Source organism: Pieris rapae, chromosome 17 (assembly GCF_905147795.1).
Source record: "Pieris rapae chromosome 17, ilPieRapa1.1, whole genome shotgun sequence".
NCBI classification, from domain to species: Eukaryota; Metazoa; Arthropoda; class Insecta; order Lepidoptera; family Pieridae; genus Pieris; species Pieris rapae.
In genome coordinates, this window is record NC_059525.1 from 3327759 (window position 1) to 3347586 (window position 19828).

Consider the following 19828-nt stretch of genomic DNA (forward strand, 5'->3'; position numbering starts at 1 on the left):
TTTATTTTTTTATTTCAGGCCTATACTTAAAGTATATATTGTCGTCGCCTCATAGATAATAATATAGATACAGAACTATTAAAACTTGCTAAAAATATATGTTTTTTTTATTTCATAAACTGATAAAGAGATTTTATTTAAAGTATATATTTTTTCGGTGCCTATAGGCGTATAAAATTCGGTATAAAATATTCTTCTTATTTCATAAACTGACACCGTCATCGACACATATCTTCAACCCGTCAAAAAACAAACTCGCACGCTCCCATTGTATCTTTCGACACAATTAGCGTTTATCTCGTAACAAATCAATTACCGAATTCATTTTTCGCTACGATTACTATCCTTAACCTTAATAAACGCAGTGTGGGGTGTTAGATCGGCTGTGATATCTTTCCGATTGAGCACTGTACGGCGAACGCTTGTGGGTTCGGTATTTGTTGAGCGCGCACGCATTTCTTCCGCTAGCTCAGTACAACTTTAACACTACCAGCGACCGAACTTTTAACGTGAACTGTGAACGAACTCTGTGATATATGTGATTGTGTTTGTTAACATAGGTGAGTCGACTTTCGTTTATAATATTCGCGGTCACTCTCTCCTGCTAAGAAAGCGTAAGACGTAAAAACAGTTTCTCGATTCATAACACGACAATTTTTTCTTTCTATTATACGCTGTTTTAAAATTTATTATTACGGTTTACCTTAAAGGTTTTCTATGAATTTTTACATTCTTAAATTTCTCCCTACGAAATTAATATAATATTATTATTTTTTTTTTAATTTAACAACTCCGACATTAAATTATTTGTTATAATTAAACGTGTAAACGCGACGTTAATATTTTTAATTACGTCAATCAAAAGTATTACGAATGATGTGTTTAGTGTTTTTGTATTCATGTATTTGTATTAGATAATATTTAATTAAAATTTATAGCTTATTTCATTAATTTATTACTGTAGACCACGATATGTTTTTATGCCTAATGAATAAGTTATCTAATAAACAGAAATATGCAGTCTTTTGTACTAAAAAGTGTAATAAATAATTTAGTATATATATTAAAAAAAAGCAATTGAAAAATATAAAATATTATTGAGATAATTTGAACAAACATTAAATTCCCATTTGGAAAATAAATTAAGTTAAAATTTATTACATAACTACAGTTTAGAATATAAAAAAATAATATAAATCTTATTGTGATGCGGATACATACAGCGAATTCAACAATTTAGTACTCTTGGAAATAGGTCAATTCGTCACTATTCTTAAACTTTTGTTTATTTATTTCGTTCTTAATATCACATACATACAATGTATAATACAGAAATGCGTTGCAAATGTTTAAGGTTAATGGCAAAATGTGGAAACTTATCGGATTAGTATGCAATTGCCGTTCAATATTTTTTGTTTTTTCGCAACGATGCGGTTCACAGTATCTGCAATAATAACAACCGTTGCATAGAATTAACACTTTTTGACCTAGAGAATTATTCAATACGGCTGCATAATAAAGCCTACTTTGTTAATATTCTGTTTCTGAATCCGTGTAATTTTTTTAAGAAATTCTGTCACGGCAGTTAAAGATCAATGTTTTAATTTTATATATTACTACATTCTACTACATCTATTTTTTCTATGATTTACGTTTTATACATTATATATAATATATATTACACTCTTTCGACACAAATATCTAATCACAGTACTCACAATTATCAAGCTTTGGACCGTTCTAGTGATAACTTATTTTCTGCTTGTTGGTCTTATCACCGGAAATCAAACTCCGGGCTATACTTGGTACCTCGACCATAAAGTAAAAGGCTGGCAACGCACTCGCGAAGACCTCTGGTATTGAGTGTCCATGTGTGTTCTCACTTATCAATTGAGCTTCCTGTCTATTTGCTCCCTCATCTACAATTGACTATATTATCATAGAATTTACATTGCTTTTCCGAAAGCATGACCTATTTAGCAATATTTAAAGACTTACTCGGCTCCTTTATTAAAATATAATTAGCAAAATTAAGAACAACTTTCTATACAAAATATCCACCTACAGCCGGACAGGTATAGTCGAACGCGTAGGAGGTGATAGAAGGAATTTCAGTTAATTTGTTATACTAAATAATAAATATGTTGTATTTATTCCTTTTTCTTTTTCAAGTAATATTTTTGAAGTATCAGGAAAGTACTCAGGATTCACATAAAGTTTTTGTATAAGAAAAAGGTTTATTATTTAGTTAACTTATTACATAATATTATTAAAGATTGTGTCTAGGTGGTCATTAAAAATAAACAAGTTAATAATAATTCGGTTCCCAAACCTAAAAACGGTTAATTGGTACATTCGTGCGTATATTTTTTCAGATAAGTAAAAGTTTTGCCAATTCTAATGTAACGCAAAAATAGTTTTAATCTGATATAGGATTATGGTATATATATCACAATGCCACGGATTGTTTGAGCAGTGTCGGCAAGTGGTTTCAAATCTTATGCCTAAGTTTATAGGTTTGTATTATTATTATTATTAGTAACATTCGCTCGAACGGTGAAGGAAAGGCCTCAAAAGGCTGTATGGATTATTTTTATGCCACGGATTGTATTTTTTTTATAGAACAGGGGGCAAACGGGCAGGAGGCTCATCTGATGTAAGTGATACCGCCGCCCATGGACACTCGATGCCAGAGGGCTCGCAAATGCATTGCCGGCCTTTTAAGAATTTGTACGCTCTTTTATCTTTGTATCTTTGCATAAAAGTGTTAAAATTAAAAAATATATATTTTTTAGCATTCTATGCCATTACAGTATCTATACAAAGTAAAGTGGAGTAAGCATGTTCAATGAACGCTAACTTGTAATTAGTAGTTTTCTCTCGGACAATCTCACACAGCTTACTGTGTGATCATGGTGACCCAGAAAACCACTCTCACTGTCGCGGAGAAACAAAAACTATGTTTTCGCACTTTTGGCATCGTGTACATAAATACTTTAATTTCTATTTTAGAAATATTTTTCTAGAATCGAATGTTTCTATTTATATATAATCATTATAATTAATAACATTGAAATCTATTTATTAGGACATTTTTTACACCTTTGAGTATTGGTTAAGAACACGATTTTTACAGCATTTGAATTTAAAATAAAACAAACAAACCAGTGGCACTACAACGTTTTTAGGTCTAGACCTCAGATTTTGGTATACGTTTCATGATCATTTGTTAATCTAATAGGTAAGTCGACATTTTGTATCTAAGGCAAGCCCGTTTTCTCACTGTGTTTCCTTCCATCCTTAGAAGCTGAACGTCAATAAAAAGTCAATACTGGAATGTGTACGCCGTAATTGATTGATCATGTAATCTAATAACATGTAACCAATAAACTAACAGGCTGTAATACTACTTCTCTGAACTTTTTTCTACTATGGGAATGCAGCATTCTATTGATGAAAATATGTTTTTTTAATACCTTTATATTGTAAAAGAATATTAAGACCACACGTTTTGAAAACTTATTATTATGGCATTATGATATTTAATATGACATATGACACATGCATGCCTATGTTTATATGGCGTTCGGTTTTTAAAAATTAATTAAACAGAAATAAATAAACGATTTATTAATTTTTGTTATGAAATATATTTCGATTTTACACTAGTTTTTCGGCTTTTAAGAAAATATACAATATAAAAGTCTTTTCCGCTTAATTTTCTTAATATGCTGTTGGTCTCAGTAAAATTGTAGGCCTATATTGGTCAGTGTTAAGGCCTAACGAGGCTAATGAAAATTAGTTCGATTTCTAAGGTAATTTGTATGATAAATCAAGACATAAGCCAAATAGAGCGTAGCAAATAAGTAATCGATTTATAAGAATTGTTAATAAACGTTTCGTAAGGTAATATTTGTGTAATATTTCACAAATTATAACTAGCAACGCCACGACACTCTATCATAAACTTTTTACGTTGTTCGGACTATATGGGTTATAGATTTGTCATATCAAAAACTAATTATGTATTTAACATATCATAAATTCAAGATTTTATAGATTTTATAGTTAGGCACTTTGGAGACACACAGATAAAAAGGGTAGATTTATTTAGACTTTCTTAATAGAATCTTCATATTAAATTGTGATGCATTCTTTTCATTTTATTTCAAGTATAAATGAATGCACCAAAAATTTTACTGACGTTTTCGATAGATGTATTCACATAACCTTTGCATGAAGTTAAAGTTCCTTTTGTATAAGAATTAATTTCCAATAAAATCGGTGATTAATGGATCTCAAAGGTAGTGAGGTACTTGATGGATGACACAGATTATAGTCGTCTGTAATCTAGGAGATTATGTATTTAACCCAAAAAAATGTTGTAAAAACGAATATAATTTCGACAAAAGGAGTGGTTCTTCTCCTGATGCCTTGTTGGTCGTACGCTTAGATTATAAGTATTAGCAGTAAAGGATCTTTCGAGTATTACTGCTGAATGTCACTTGTTTCAAAATCGCAATTTTCTGTACAATCCAATAGGGCTTCAAGAATGTATTGACCAGATAGACCAGACATAATATTTAATTCCCTAACATTATATAACATTAACTAAAACTGAACTAGGTGAAATTTCCTCTGACCTGAAAAATGTATTATTTTGCATAAACACATAAATTGGTCTAGTGTTAAAATAAAAGTGATGGAGGCTATTAAATGTTAATGTTAAAATATTAAATATTTGATAACAATAATCTTTAATCGCCATCGTGAGCGGTTTCGCAAAATAGTTAATTAGACTAATGAATATTCACAAAATTACTAGGCGTAAAGGCTTTCTGAAGGTAAAACATATGCATATTTGTAATCAAAATATAACAATAAATCTCTATTGTTTATGAAATTCAAGGTCGTTTTTCTTATTTCAAAAATTCACTTTCCACTTCGTGCGTGTAATGCGTATATTTATGATTTTTTTACACGAAATTCGTACCGAAATTGCGCAGGCAATGTGAAATACTAAAGCAAATCATAATACGAAATTATGAACAAGGCTTAATTAATTTTACTGTATAGAGATAGATCTGATGCTGCTATTAACGTATAGCAGATACATTTGGAGAGATAAAATGTAAAAATAATATATAAGACATTTATAGGGATATTTTATTCATGTTCTACAAAGCAAATAATTATGACTTAATAATTATTAATTTTTTAAATGATTTAAGTGTTTGAATGTGTAATGTAATGTGTATTATAAAGACGATTCACACTGTATACACACAGTGTTTACGTGTGAATCGTCTTTATAAATAAATATACGTTCTAATATGTAACTACTAAACGTATACATCGATCTCCCTTTCTCACTCTCTCTCAATTGATGTCAGTCGCTCTTTCCCTTTTCTTCGTCAAAAACGCTGCAGATCTTCGTGACGACCGTAAAAAACATTAGCCTCATGCGCCTAAAGAAGTTTCACTTCAAAAATCTTTTTATATGTAAATAATTTTCCTAATATACATACAATCAATACATTGTAAATCAAACAGTTTTTCTTATAACCATACATTGTATTTCGTTCCAAAAAATATTCAATTATTAACTTTAATTAACCTATTATTGTTATAATCAAACAGAATATTTCAGATGGAAATTAGACCACAAAACTCGAACATAGAGTTAATTAATGTATTACATAATTAACAATCAAATTATTAACCAGTTGAATAAATGTCATACAAAACGTGGCGATTCTGATTTAATTGCGTTTCGTAGAAATGAGCAAACTACTTTTTCAAAACCCAGCAACGCACTAGCATTAAGTATGCCCCCGTTTCTATAAAAATAATTTCACCGCTGTACTAAGAGGCGACAAAGACTTTTTTCGGTATAATTTCGATTAGTTTCCGCGTCTGTTTTTTTTTGGATAATATATAAATAGCACAGCCAAGTATCGAACGCACATGATACTTGAATAACCCGTTCTAATCAACAGCGCTTCTTCGATATCAAAACATCTTAAAATAAGTACAAATAATAATTAATGTTTATTTTATTAATATACTTGTTTTCACCCGTATATTACTAAAATATTTAAATAAAAAGCGTTAATATCACTGGATGTGGATTATAAAATTTATTCGACTCCAAGCCAATAATTTTGGACACATTTGCCTAAAACATATTAACTTAAAATGTTTTATCTTAAGGAAGACTCTGATTTATATTATCGAACCTACGCCCATGCTGAATCAATTATACGAAGCCCTTTTTAACTTTTTTATATCCAAAGATAGCCCACGCTTGGGACAAGAATTTAAAATATTATTCTAAGTGTACAAATCGACGATGAAGCTAATAAACTAATGATGAAACTTAGTAATTTTTTTTCAATTTTCAAAATCATTTTATAATTTTTCATTTTATAAGTTTCTTAATATATGGGGTTATAAAATATCCAATCATAAAGATTTTACAGATGAAATGCTGCTGAGAACTTTGACAGCAGACATGCAATTTAGCATTTTTCAAAGCCAAAGTCACCGGCATTCACAAAAACCCGTCGCAAATTTAGCCATCCGTATTGTGAAAGTAGACATAAGTTATTCTTCACACGTGATACAACCATAATCTAAAGATGGAAGAGACGCTCATAGCGGTACTCTGACGTAATACATTGTAATGACTTGGCTATTGAGTCAATAACTTGAACATAATAAAGCCTCTTGCGGGATTATTATAACAGAGAATTCTACCTCTTTGTTATAAACATAATAACTGAAATCTGTGAGGTCTATTATGTCCTATAACGCCCGGGTTTATAGAATATATTATTAATCGTTAAGCTGTAGATTAAATGGCTGTCTGATAGTTCTTTAGAAATATTAATACTTTTTTTCTAATACATTCAAAACTAATGCTAATTCTGAACAGATTGAAACAGTAGTAATCATTTAAAATGTTAGTTAGAGAAATTACCTGTCTTATTTACAAGAATAAAATATTATATAGCTTTCCGTTATAACAATTGTTCAGTCTTATTGCTGCTTACAATAATACAAATCGATTTCAGAGGTTCCATTTCTATATATAAAAATAAAATAAATAAATCAGTGGCGCTACAACCCATTTAGGTCTTGGCCTCAGATTTCTGAATCTGTTTCATGATCATTTTTAATCTAATAGGCATGTAGGTGATCAGCCTCTAGTGCCTGACTCACGTCGTCAACTTTTTGGATCTAAGACATGTCGGTTTCCTCACGATGTTTTCCTTCACCGTTCGAGCAAACCTTAAATGCGCACTTAGAAAGTCCATTGGTGCACAGCCGGGGATCGAACCTACGACTTCAGGTATGCGAGTCGCACGCTGAAGCCAGTAGGCCAACACTGCCCTTTCTCGTTCTTATTTCTATTTATAACCACAATTATACAGGACTTTATTAACCTTAGACAAGGCATCTACGCCGATTATTGTAAGCTGGATTAATTTTATCTACATAATACGCTTATCTATAAAACATTCTTAATTAAATGTAACATTTAACGATGTGCCTTCAATTAAATCATCATCGCCAAGTTTATCAGCGCATAAGTACATAATTGATATAATCATGTATACACAAATGATTCAGCTATTTGAATAATTATTTATATGATATAAACATTGGTAACTAATATAATATTTTTATGTATAGTATAATAACAATCTTTATATGAAAACCATCGCACTCCTCTACTGCTTTATTTAAAAAAATAACTGTTAATGTCCTAACTCTTACATGTATATGTGTCGTTGTCATGTTTTGTTTTGTTTGTGTCATATATGTTGTTATATTAGTAAAACCTATTGTGGATACATCCAATGTGTTTATTTTATGTTTTATTTTTAACTTCATTTTTATTGTAAAGATGTATCTGTTTTGTTTCCAAATAAACAAATAAAACATATATGGTTGTGACAGAATGGATCTGTTGCTAATACCCATTCTAAGGAGAGCCTGTGTTGATGGGGACTGGACTGACGCATGTTTAAGACAAAAGCAACGCTGTTTTTGTAATGTTTCATCAGTAATTTTCCTTAATAAGTAGATGATCAGTCTTCTGTGCAACCAATGCCGTTTACTTTATGTGTATAATTCAAGCCAGCGTCCTCAAGATGTTTCCGTCACCACACGAGCAAGTTAAAGGCGCAGTTAAATCATCAGACAGTCGATTGGTGCACAGCCGATGTTCAAACCTACGACCTCAGCGATGACGAAGCCAGAAAAACAACACTGCTCGTAATATGACAAAAGGATTGACAAACATCTTACAAATGCGATGCCATATGAAAGGTCTTTTACTATTTTTTGTATGCATTTACCAATAATAAAATGAAGTTGGACACTCAAATAAAAGTTATAAATGGTTAATAATATATAATGAAAAGTAAAATTTTCCTACTAGGCAATTTTGAAAGTCATAATTACAATTTATAAATTACTCTAGTCGCCCCTTCCAAAAGGTAGTATGGGGAAGAATGGGCAAGAAACTCCATGCTTACTCTTTTAAGTTAGTTTTACAATATTTTGAATTTATTTAATTATTACATTTGAAGACAAAAGCAAGCTATATTTAAAAAAAACTGCTATACTGAAATACTAAATTGTTATATGACTATAGTGCTCACATATTAATATTGCAACTATATTTGTCTGAAACATATTAAATGAAATTTCAGTCTTACAAATTGTACGTTAGGAAAACTTAAAGTATAAGAATTTTTGAAAAGCAGTTTTAAGACATCGAAATTTCTCGAAATCTCTCGCTTTCTTAGAAAACGTCTCGTTGCTGGGTTGAGGACCATGGAGTCATTGTACCAGCGTTCAGTGATCCCAGACCCGCGTCCTGAATACCAACAGAATTTATAAAGAGCTTTATATTGTAAAAGATAAACTGGCTTTGCGATTTTTTGTATTGAGTAATGGCAGGAAAGCTTGTGCATATTAAATCATGACACGTAACTACTACGGATCGTTTTAATTTTCGAATAACTATGTTTTAAATTTCTGAATAAATAATATTGTATTACGATGTTAGAAATCTATTTCTCTCTCTTAATGGCCTAGAATAAAATTAATATATATTTTTTTAATTAGAACCTAAATAAAATAAAAAGTATTCAATACCGATTTCTTGTTTCTTTCGATTGGTCTTGTATGCATGAGAATTAAATTTATTAAACGATAATTTATTAATATACAGGATATGAAGATCATTTTAGACTATTGATTGTAATGACCAACAAATAATGTCAAATACAAACATTTTCGGAACAGTTACCTAGAAACCGAGACTCTGAGATCAGTTTAAGTTTTAATTATAAAACAAAAGCACATCACTTGTCTTCACAAGAATACAAAACAAAAACATTCTAGAACAATCCCCGATGAAAAGAACGTAAACAAGTATATGAAATTTCATTGCCTGTATAAGTTATACCAACTTGCACTTGCGCAAAGGCAAAAGTTTATACGAGAAGAAACTGGCCGTAAACTCGGTCAAGAGTACGGATGTTCCTTTATTGCTCTTGACAGTAAATGCCTTGACTATCGGAATATTGGAAGAACGAAGTATTGACTTGTTAAGGTTATCTATGTATTATTATATTACTAACACTATTAGCTTTTTTATATCAGAGGAAATTCTATATTAAGTATTAACGCTAACCCAAAAATTGCATACAACTTTTGTAAGACAAATATTCTAGGCAATCCTCGCAAGAAGTTCTGACACCGTTTGCATTCTATCGGGGCTGCAGCAGACTTCTGAAGCAATTCTTCTGTTTTAGAGGCTCCATAAGTCAAGTATTTAAGGGCGAACCGGCGTTACGATACGTTTTAGTCGTTTGGAGACCGTGGTGTATTTCGAGACCATGTCCAAAAGGTGCTTAAAAAATTAGAATGAAGCAATCATTTCTAAAACCTTTTTATGTAAATTTTCTTAACAATACAGTTATTTAATTTGCTTCATTAACCGATATGTATTTATGATATTCAATTAAAATAATTAAAAATAGTTTTAATATTGCTTTTTTAAGAATCGTGATATGACATTTGATAGTTTTTTGTGCTTAAACTGCAAAAAGATCGTGAATATTTTAAACGGTAATTTTAGCATATGAATTAAAAAACAGCCATTCTTTGAACATGATTTTATTTTTCATTTTATTACCTTGTTAATCGAACTGTATTACAATTGAAAAAAGTTAAGTACATACATGTCTAACATAAAATATCTTCCGTTTTACGGATAGGGTAGGGATAGTACCGCATAAGCTTGAAAAAGCCGCGAATACTGAACATTCATCCACCATTTGATCCAATATCCATCATAAAAATATATAATATATCGATATTGTGAATATTATGTGTTTAATATTATATATGTATATTATTATACTTTATTTAATGTTTCTCAATATTATTATATATATTATTAGCATAGTGTGTAAGGATAATGTTTATGTGTGTGTTTAAAAGAGCCCATTTAATTTCCAATCATTACAAAAGTAGAATTTACAGATTAGGTACATTTTATACATGTATTTTTCTTGTTATTCTATTATGCTTGCTTCCTTCAATACCATCAAGTTCCTTCACGAGTAAAGGCCTACCTACTCAAGATTTTTATAGATTGTACATGGCTTTCTTTCGATTTTCATTTACTTCTATCGACCTTCTATTTCTTGTATCCTTCTTTTCCTTCCTTTTTTTGGGCCGCACTCTTCCACTTCCAGTATTATTTTCTTATTATGCGTCAAGGTTTGCGACTTTAAAGAATTTATTAAATTATTATTTAATCAATTATTGATACTGTAATAGTTGTTTTAGCTCTGGGTAGTGATACCGACTACAATATAAATCTTGTCTACAAAGGTATAATAAAATCAACTCCAATACAAATGTTATATTAACTTAGGCATCGTCAAAACAAAATAAAATGGGAATAGACATTATTCATACCGTCCATTCCACCGTCTTTTATACACACATATTTCTTAAGACTTTTGTTTATCACTTTATCAAAACCTTTTTACGTCAAAGTTATTACGTTAGTAAAAGATGCCTCTCATGTACGTAATATTAGAAGCTATAGCTTATTGCTTGCTTTCAAAGATTTGACTCCTGGTGGAATTGTTTCCTAGGAGATTACTTGATGATGAAGATTGAACCGAGAGTTTTACGCCGGCATTTTCTCTCGGCCTACAACATCTGTCTTCTTTGCCGATGAGTAGGGAAGGGCTGTTGGAAGTTAGTTACAGTTTACGTATACAGGCTTTTATCATTTTTTTAAACAGTGTTCAAATGGGCAGGACGCTCAACTAATGTTAAGTGATACTACCGCCCATACATACTCACTTTGTCAGAAGGCTCGCAAGTACGTTCCCGATCTTTTAAAAATTAGTACGCACAAACATAAAAAAATCATAAAAAATACTTGGTAGTTCTTTCCTGTTAACGTGCCCAATCGAAAAAAGACATAACACGTCACATTTTCAAATCTCTGGACATCTAACATATCTAATCGTCATACCCATCTACAACCATTTAAGTACATACATGTAAACACATAAATTACAATTTGCAAGTAATTCTCCATACAGGTTTCTGCAGAAGGATATGTAGTAGAATCTATGTCAAGATCAAGGAGACTGCAGATTACTCACTGTTTATTTACTGATGCAAAGCGTCAATGAGAAATATATGAAGTCATCTACAATTATGTTATTCAAATACTTAACAGACAAAAAAAACAAAAGAACTCCAAACAACGGCTCTAGAGTGCTTAAGATTCGAATTTTAAATAAACAATAAGTAAAAGTACGTAATATATTTCGTCCGTACCAAACTAGTCGGGATTCAGTATTTTGAACAAATAATATTAATATATACAAAAATAGAGTATTTTCAATAAACTACCTATATAGTAATAACAATATTAAAATTTTGGTTCCTATGCCAGTGTACTTATAATGCATTTCGCCGCTGTATTGCGATACTTATTCGTTGACTGAGGAAAGCACTGGGGTCACCAGTTCTATCTACCAGGTGCCAAGTTAAGTCTTTAATTAACACATATGCACTTGAACCCAACGGGCCAGCAGTTTTTGATATGAATTGAAAGGTATTTCGTATTCAGCAAGTTTCCCAAAATTCCTGAGTTCGCATAATCTTCGACTTTATGTAATTCTATTCGCTCCGAGTATAGATAGGAATACTAATTCCATCCAAAGCTAATCTAACTTTTATAAAGAATACGTATTGTTTCAAGTTCTAATCGGGGATACTGCCTTTGTTAAGTCCGAAGCCGATAGGGGCTGATACAAAATAATGCACTTCGAAGTCGATACACTAAGTTTGAGATTCAATCTTAGTTGAGATTACTTGGGTCTTGTAGTCCGGTCCATTTTGCTACGTCCTATTACTTCGGTAGTTCACCGGTTCGCGTGCAATTTTATTTTTTACTTGGAGATGAGCTCAAAGCACTATAACTACGAACAATAAAAAAGGCTAATTTGATTCTTTAATATCGTGAAAATTCCTTCGAGTTTTATAGCGTTTAGTTTTATAGCAGTGTAGTTGGAAATTTCATTTCTACGAATGTTTAGATTTAATAAAGAAAATGAAAACTATTTTCTTTCAGCAAGCTTGATATTGTTCAAGTTAATAAATGAACAACGTAAATTAAACGTAAAACTTTTGATTTCAGCTGTAATTTATAAAAGTTTATAATCCACTGTAGTGGATTTAATATACTGATCACTAGAGTTTTTATCTAGGTTGTTTCTGATTAGATTTCGTGCTACAAGAAGCATATATTAATCAAAATAAAAATAGAAAACTGTAACAAAAAATCTTCTATTATGCTAAATTGTGTGGGAATCATACCTCTAATAAGTCAATAATAATGAAATAAAAAATGTAATTTGGAAAAGTATTTATTCATTTGTCGCAAGTAAGCTATCAGATGGTACAATTGTGATTTCTGTTAATAACTTACGCTCATTTTGTAATAAAAAAAGAGTTCGGAACAGTATAGTTCCGGTTCAGCCGATTAAATTTTAGATAAGGAATTTACAGTATTTTATCTCAGCAATATCATAAATAAAAGAAAAATATAGATTTTCGATTATGATTTCTTGCCTCCAGGTGTCATATGTACGTATTGTAAGTTGTTAGCAGTACCTCTATAACGATTTTAACAAGATAGAATCATTAATACTTATGTATAAACTAACTGTAACATGTAAGTTAAGTAAACTATCTCTTAAAAAAAAAGGTTTGGATTTTCTGTCTATGTACGCATTTAACATTCGCACGAATGGTGATGGAAATCGTGAGGAAACCGGCTTGCCTTGATGAACTTAGGAATCCCCTAGTGGGATGTGAGTCTTCAACTCAAAACTCTACTCTACACGGCAACATAACTTACCACAATATATGCATCATACCCTTTTAATGATATCAACGCCATGAAAGTATTTTTAAAATCTAAATATCTATATGAAACACAGTATACACTGTTAAATATTTAAAGACATTGATATTAATGACTTCACAGCTTAATAATATTATCCGGTCCGTTTAAATTGAACAAGTGATTGATTTTCATAAATAATAGATGGCAACGTAATGATTCGATCATCCTCGGCTAATGTCTGATGTTGTATTAACAAGACATGAATACATTAAAGTAAGAATAGATGATTAATTACTGACAGATTAATAAATTATTAGTGCTTATAAATATTATTCTTGAAGAAGAAGAAGAAGATAAATATTTAAATTTATAATATCAAATATAGCTAAACAGACTGACTATAAATAAACAGACTATATAATTTCATACGAGTAATCGCCTCTTTTCCACACAGCACAAATACTAAGATGCATCAAGTGAAATGTGCAATGCAAAAAGCAGCTTCACGTGAGTTATGGCCGAGTGTTGCCAGTTCCGGCCTCGACTTTCGAATGAAAGCGACGCGTTTTGTTTTGCGCTCTCATTCCATTATTACCTGTGCCATTACGTCAGATTGTGTAACTAGAGTGTGTGCTCTATGATGCCTATAAAAGGGATGTTGTCTATTGGCTTTTTTTTTCAACTGGGTTAGACGTTCCAGTTTCGAAGTTTAAAAATTGTTTTATGAAATAGAACGTTAGTTATTTTCCATTGAAGGTTTTTCTATTATGAAAGCAAATTTAAAACAAAAGAAGACCAGTTGTGAATATTCATAGACTTGTTTATGCATGAGATGTATATATGATGATATATAACCTTATTGGATTTAGATATTTGAGATTAAAACTGACTTTGTTGTTGTTTTCTCTTGTACAAATAAATGAATCTCAACGACAATCTTCAGAAATAAATTAAATAAATTAGTGACTATCTGTATCTGTTTCATGAACATTTGTCAATCTATAAGGCAAATAGGTAGGTTCTCCTGTGCTTGACACTCGCTGTCGACTTTTTGGGTCTTAGGGTAGCCGGCTTCACAATGTGTTCCTTCACCGTTCGAGCAATTGTTAAGTGTGCACAAAAATGTTATTATTTTTTTATATTATTGTTATTTTTTGTGGTTATGTGTGTGTGTTTTGTTTGTAAAAAATGTTGTCTGTCTGTCTGACATAGAAAAAACCTCCAGGCGGGAATCTAATCTGACCTCTGGGATGAGAGTCGCAATTTTCTTTACTCCAAAAGAACGTAAAACGGACCTATTGAGCATCTAAGTGCGGAAACAGAGTCCGTATACATACATATATCCAATAATAACAAACGTACTAACGTAACAGTCGTTGGCCCGATTATTTATATGGCCATAACTTATCTAACAAATGAATTAAATCATAATAACATGCACCCGTCATGCATTTTTGCTAAACAGTCCTTTGTTGCGCACTGATTTGCATACACCTGTGTTCTCCATTTGATGTAACAATAAATAGAACTAAATGTTTAACAAAAAGAACAAAACGGTTAACAAAAAAAATATTTAAAGAGTATAAGCATGAAATTGTTACGTAATTATAAAAACAATGACCTTTGATTTTAGTCTCCGATTCATCCCTTGATATTTGATTTCGTAGGTAAGCGTTCTTTTCCTAGCTGAAGAGTGGCACGTTATAGCACACTGGTTTCCTTGTTTGTGATGTTTTCCTTATCGAAATAGCAAGATGTGTACATACACCGATATATATGGACGTAAACAATAGAACGAAAATCCATTAGCGCACAGCTGGGGATCGAAGCTTCATCTCAGAGATGAGACTCGCTGAACTCATCTCAATTTCTACATAGTATATCATTTTCTCTTTCTCATCTTCCATTCCAAGTTTGAAGAAAGAAAATTCACATGTGCACAGCCGTGATTCAAACGCACTTCGGATGGGAGCAAGCTCAACTAGGCCATCACTTCTCATTTACTTTCAATATTTAATCTCTAGCAACAATTACTTTAATTACTTTAGGAAACTCAATGTAAATTATATAAACGGGTTTAAAGTAATCTTGTTTAAATGTAAGACAACTCAATGCAAACAAATATCTCAGCTTAAACTAAGATCCCATAAAACTTCAACAGCTTCCGAAGAACATTTGGATTCTTCCAACAATCCTCAGCTCTTAGGCAATTAATGGAATTAGTTAAACTTCGTGATTGACCAGTTAAGACTCACTGAACTCTGTTTGCAATCGGTGCCACAAATACATTGAAAACAGACCTTGCTTTTAATACTATAAAATATAGCTTAATTTAAATGGAAATATTGCTAAATAATAAATCAAATGGTTGCGTGATTAGTTTTCAATTAATAAACAGTGTTGCCAGCCGTAATACAGATCTTGGTATACAACATACCTTATGTCCCTGATGCACTGGCGACATCGTTAAGCGTCGTATTTTGGTCGATATGGCATGCACGAAGAGCCAAAAAATAATGTTGATTTTACTGTGTAATAAAGATGCTTTTAAATTATATAATAGAACATTACTTAGAACATTTCAAACTGAAGATAACTGCCGATCAGTTACCCGAAATAGTCGGAAGACGGCGAAGATGACTCTATAATATTATAATTTTTTGTTTTTATTGAAATAAAAAAATATATATTAGGAACATTATTAAAAGTATATGTGTTATTATTGTATTATTAACAATATAAAATCCCGCACCGCAAGAATTGGGGAAAAATTAATAATAAAAAACTAAAGAAACAGTTAATTCATTAACAAGTGGCCATATATTGGATAATAATCATATCATAATATAAAGTTTTCAAATTCCATAGTAAGACCACTTAAGATCAAATAAAAGTGCTCGTATCTTCCGATTTCAAAAGGACAGCTATTACTGCCTCATTGAACGCTTTATGCCCCATTCATGGTCATTAACAGCCAATAAACGTATTGAACGTCTGGACTTCCCCACTTTTCTATGAGAGGAAATGGGCATTGTTAGGTCCAGTGTAATTAAGCGACTAGGGTTTAAATGAATGTCAGATTTGTTTACAGTTGCAGGTTCAAATCTTGCCACAAGGCCCGTTTTTATTATTTAAATTCCGTTCCATATGGAACTAAAATAAGTACTAGGGCCTTTTCTATGACTCAACTATCCCTTAACTAAAAAAGCCATATTAAAACTAGTTTAATGGCATTTAAATTGTCGATTATTTCTAGTATATAAAAGCTAATTGTCTTAATATATAAAACAAAGTCGTGTTAGTTACACCACTTATAACTCAAGATCGGCTCGCCCGATGTGAGTTATGTCTTTTTTGGTGGATTATTCTCTGCTCAGAATAGAATAATTAATAAAATATCGGATACGTTATTGAGTAACTATAAATAAATTGTATTTTTTTCGAATGAAAACAGCATGCCATTTGTTGAATAAACTACGGATAATTTTACATCGAAAACGTATTAGTTCAAGAAATTCCGATCTTGAGGTAAATGTAGAAGACAGAAGAAGAAGACTAGGACATGTGTAATCTCAACAAAAAAATCAGAAAGTGCAGTATCGCAATATTGGTACTAAAGAGGCCTCATATGTGAAACTGCCATTCTTCTTTCGCTTCTTTTTGAATAAAATATTTCTGTATTTACAAAAAAGTTGTATTTATAGTATTAACTTAATGAATCCTAAATTAAGTTTAACTAAAGCTTAAAATTATTATTAGACCGTTAGGCGGAACGACGTTAGCCAGGTCAGTAGTGAAATAAAATAATATGTACCAGGAGTCCATGATCCGTAGGAATAAACAAAAGCTATACGCATTGTATGTGAGGCGTAATCAAGCGAATAAGAAGATAAGTGCACTAGACTCCCTTGCTGTTTGCTCGTAACCGACTTGATTAAAACGAGCTGGACACTTATGTGAACAAACTTCTCGACACCGCTGTGGAACTGAGTTTATTTGTTTTATGTAAGGATTCTAGGATCTTTAAAGATATACCTTCATTGTTCGGTTCACAATTGACTCTTATTATCCTAAAAAATCGTTACTTATTTTGTACGAAATTCTCATTTATATCGTAACTTTATTACCATAATTAACTATCTTTACATTTTTTTATACTTCTTTAAAAGTATGAGGATCTGTTTATTTTTTTTACGGATGTGCAGCGTTTTTGTTGAAGAGAACTTTTTTAAACAACGTATTGCCCTTAAATTGAACCAAAAACGTAAGAATTACAAGTTATATAATTATTAAATTAATAGTTATGGAATCACGTTTGATTTACATGACACAAGTTATGTATTACCATATTGAATATGAATGACGTTACGTTGGTTATGGTTTGAGATAGAAATTTCTAGTCTATGTAACATTCCAAATTTAAAATTTTAAAAAGGAATGCATAATTCTTTCGTTCTAATTCGTTCGATCTTTTTCTCCTAATCCTTTTTTTTCTCCCAATCCTCTCCACCAACTTCCTTAAGCTCATTAGCCCACCGTGCAAAAGGGCGAATTGGGATAAAAATGCTCAAAATAGAGAGAGATGGAGCCAATTGGAGGAAGGCTATACTCAATAAGAGGTCCTTGAAAATATGTATATATATCTTATGTGTGTTTATATTTTGTAAATCTTTCAAGGAATAAATGAGACTTTATTATTATTATCTACTTATTCTAAGATAAGCTTATTTATATTCTTTCATCTAAGACCGGTTCTGACAAATATTTATGAAGTAACTTTACAATATAGGTCGGGCCCAATAACGCCCAATAATAAATACATGCTAATTCGATAAAAAAACAATTGTTCTCAATACGCAAACACGTTTCTATGTCTATTTGTTTTATACATAATGGCAATAGTTAAAATTTTATGCCAGTTTCAAGAAGAATTTCTATGTCTAGGTATATATTAATATCTTTTTACTTGTACTATTGACTATGACTATGAAGAAACATAAGGATAATTAAAACCCAGTTTCCCGGCTTCTAGGTCAATTCCGGTTCTGGAATATCTAGAATCTCGTGCATAAATCGTATATAAGGAATGTTAATTTTCTTGCAATTTATGCGTGCCTATGTAAATGTCGTATAGGCTTAAATGTTAAAACTAATTTACTATATTGTAATATATATCTGAATACTAAAGCCCGTAAAATATATCAAGTGCTCCACACATTGAAATTTTATTCTAGGTGCTAATGGTAAAATAAATATCGCGACGAAAAACAAATGAACCGGAACATCAGAGATGCATTTTGTTTTAAGTTTCCACATTTGTAGATACTAATATAAGGACTGTTTAGTTATAATATTTCAAAAAAGCAATTTAGATCTGGGCTTCAGATTTCTGTATTTGTTTACTGAACATTTTTTTCCATGTCTGATACAGGACGGCAAGTATTGGGTCAATCCCGTTTCCGGCGTCCCGCGGAAGTAGTTACGTCAAGCCCACATAGCACACGCTCTAGATAAATTTAAATATTACAAAATAAATGTGTATTAAAAATAATGACATTCCTTGACCCGAATTGAGATCCTTTGTACAAAGTTTTGTAGCTAATGATTACCGTCATTATGGTTACATATCCGGGCAAAGACACATTTTCTCTAAAGGGTTATACAATAATTGCAATACTCAATACTGATGCAAATCACGGAAATTTTAAAAGACAAGTGGTTGCCATGCTAACAAGACTGTAAAGAAATTTTATCGTATTATTCATACTTTACTTCACTTAATGTATTCGTAATTAATGTGTTTATGTTGTTGAGATTAATTAAAAATGATTTTGTTTTCATTTTTCATTTAATTTATTTTACAGAATATTAAATCATGATCAATATTAAAACCGCTGTGGTTTGTATTATAGAACCCATAGCAGGTCATGCTTAGCGTAACAAATGCATAAAAATATAGTTCTTTAACATACTTTTTATGATGGTAAGGGTATATACCAACTGACCGGGTAGTTCATTCATTAGAGATTATCTCAATGTTCTATCGCCATAAATACATTAAAAAATTAACATTGGTGTACGGCTGAATAATGGTTGCCATGGCAAAACATAAAGATTCGAAATAACGTACTCGTATCTCAGTAAAAGCAGTCAACGGACGCAAAAAATAGCTAAATAAAAACTGGATTTGCTATCACAACAATCTTAGTTCTTTGTTTTGTCGTAGAACAAATATATTGCTTGGAAAGAGTTCAACGCTCGCTACGTCGCTACAATACTTGTTTTCAAATAAAACATGTACAATACATGACAAGCTATTCATTACTAATTAATCTTGACGACAACTCTTTGGATAATTTATAT

At 31.2% G+C, this 19828-nt stretch overlaps 1 protein-coding gene across 3 annotated transcripts in view; it reads left to right on the forward strand.

Annotated features, from left to right (window-relative positions):
• The first annotated feature begins 391 nt into the window (after positions 1-391).
• The window catches only part of LOC111001722, a 107169-nt gene continuing 87732 nt past the window's right edge, over positions 392-19828 (forward strand). For all 3 annotated transcript variants that reach the window (XM_045631860.1, XM_045631862.1, XM_045631861.1), the window contains exon 1: positions 392-560. The gene's annotated coding sequence lies outside the window, so the exon portion shown is untranslated. The remainder of the gene's footprint in view (positions 561-19828) is intronic.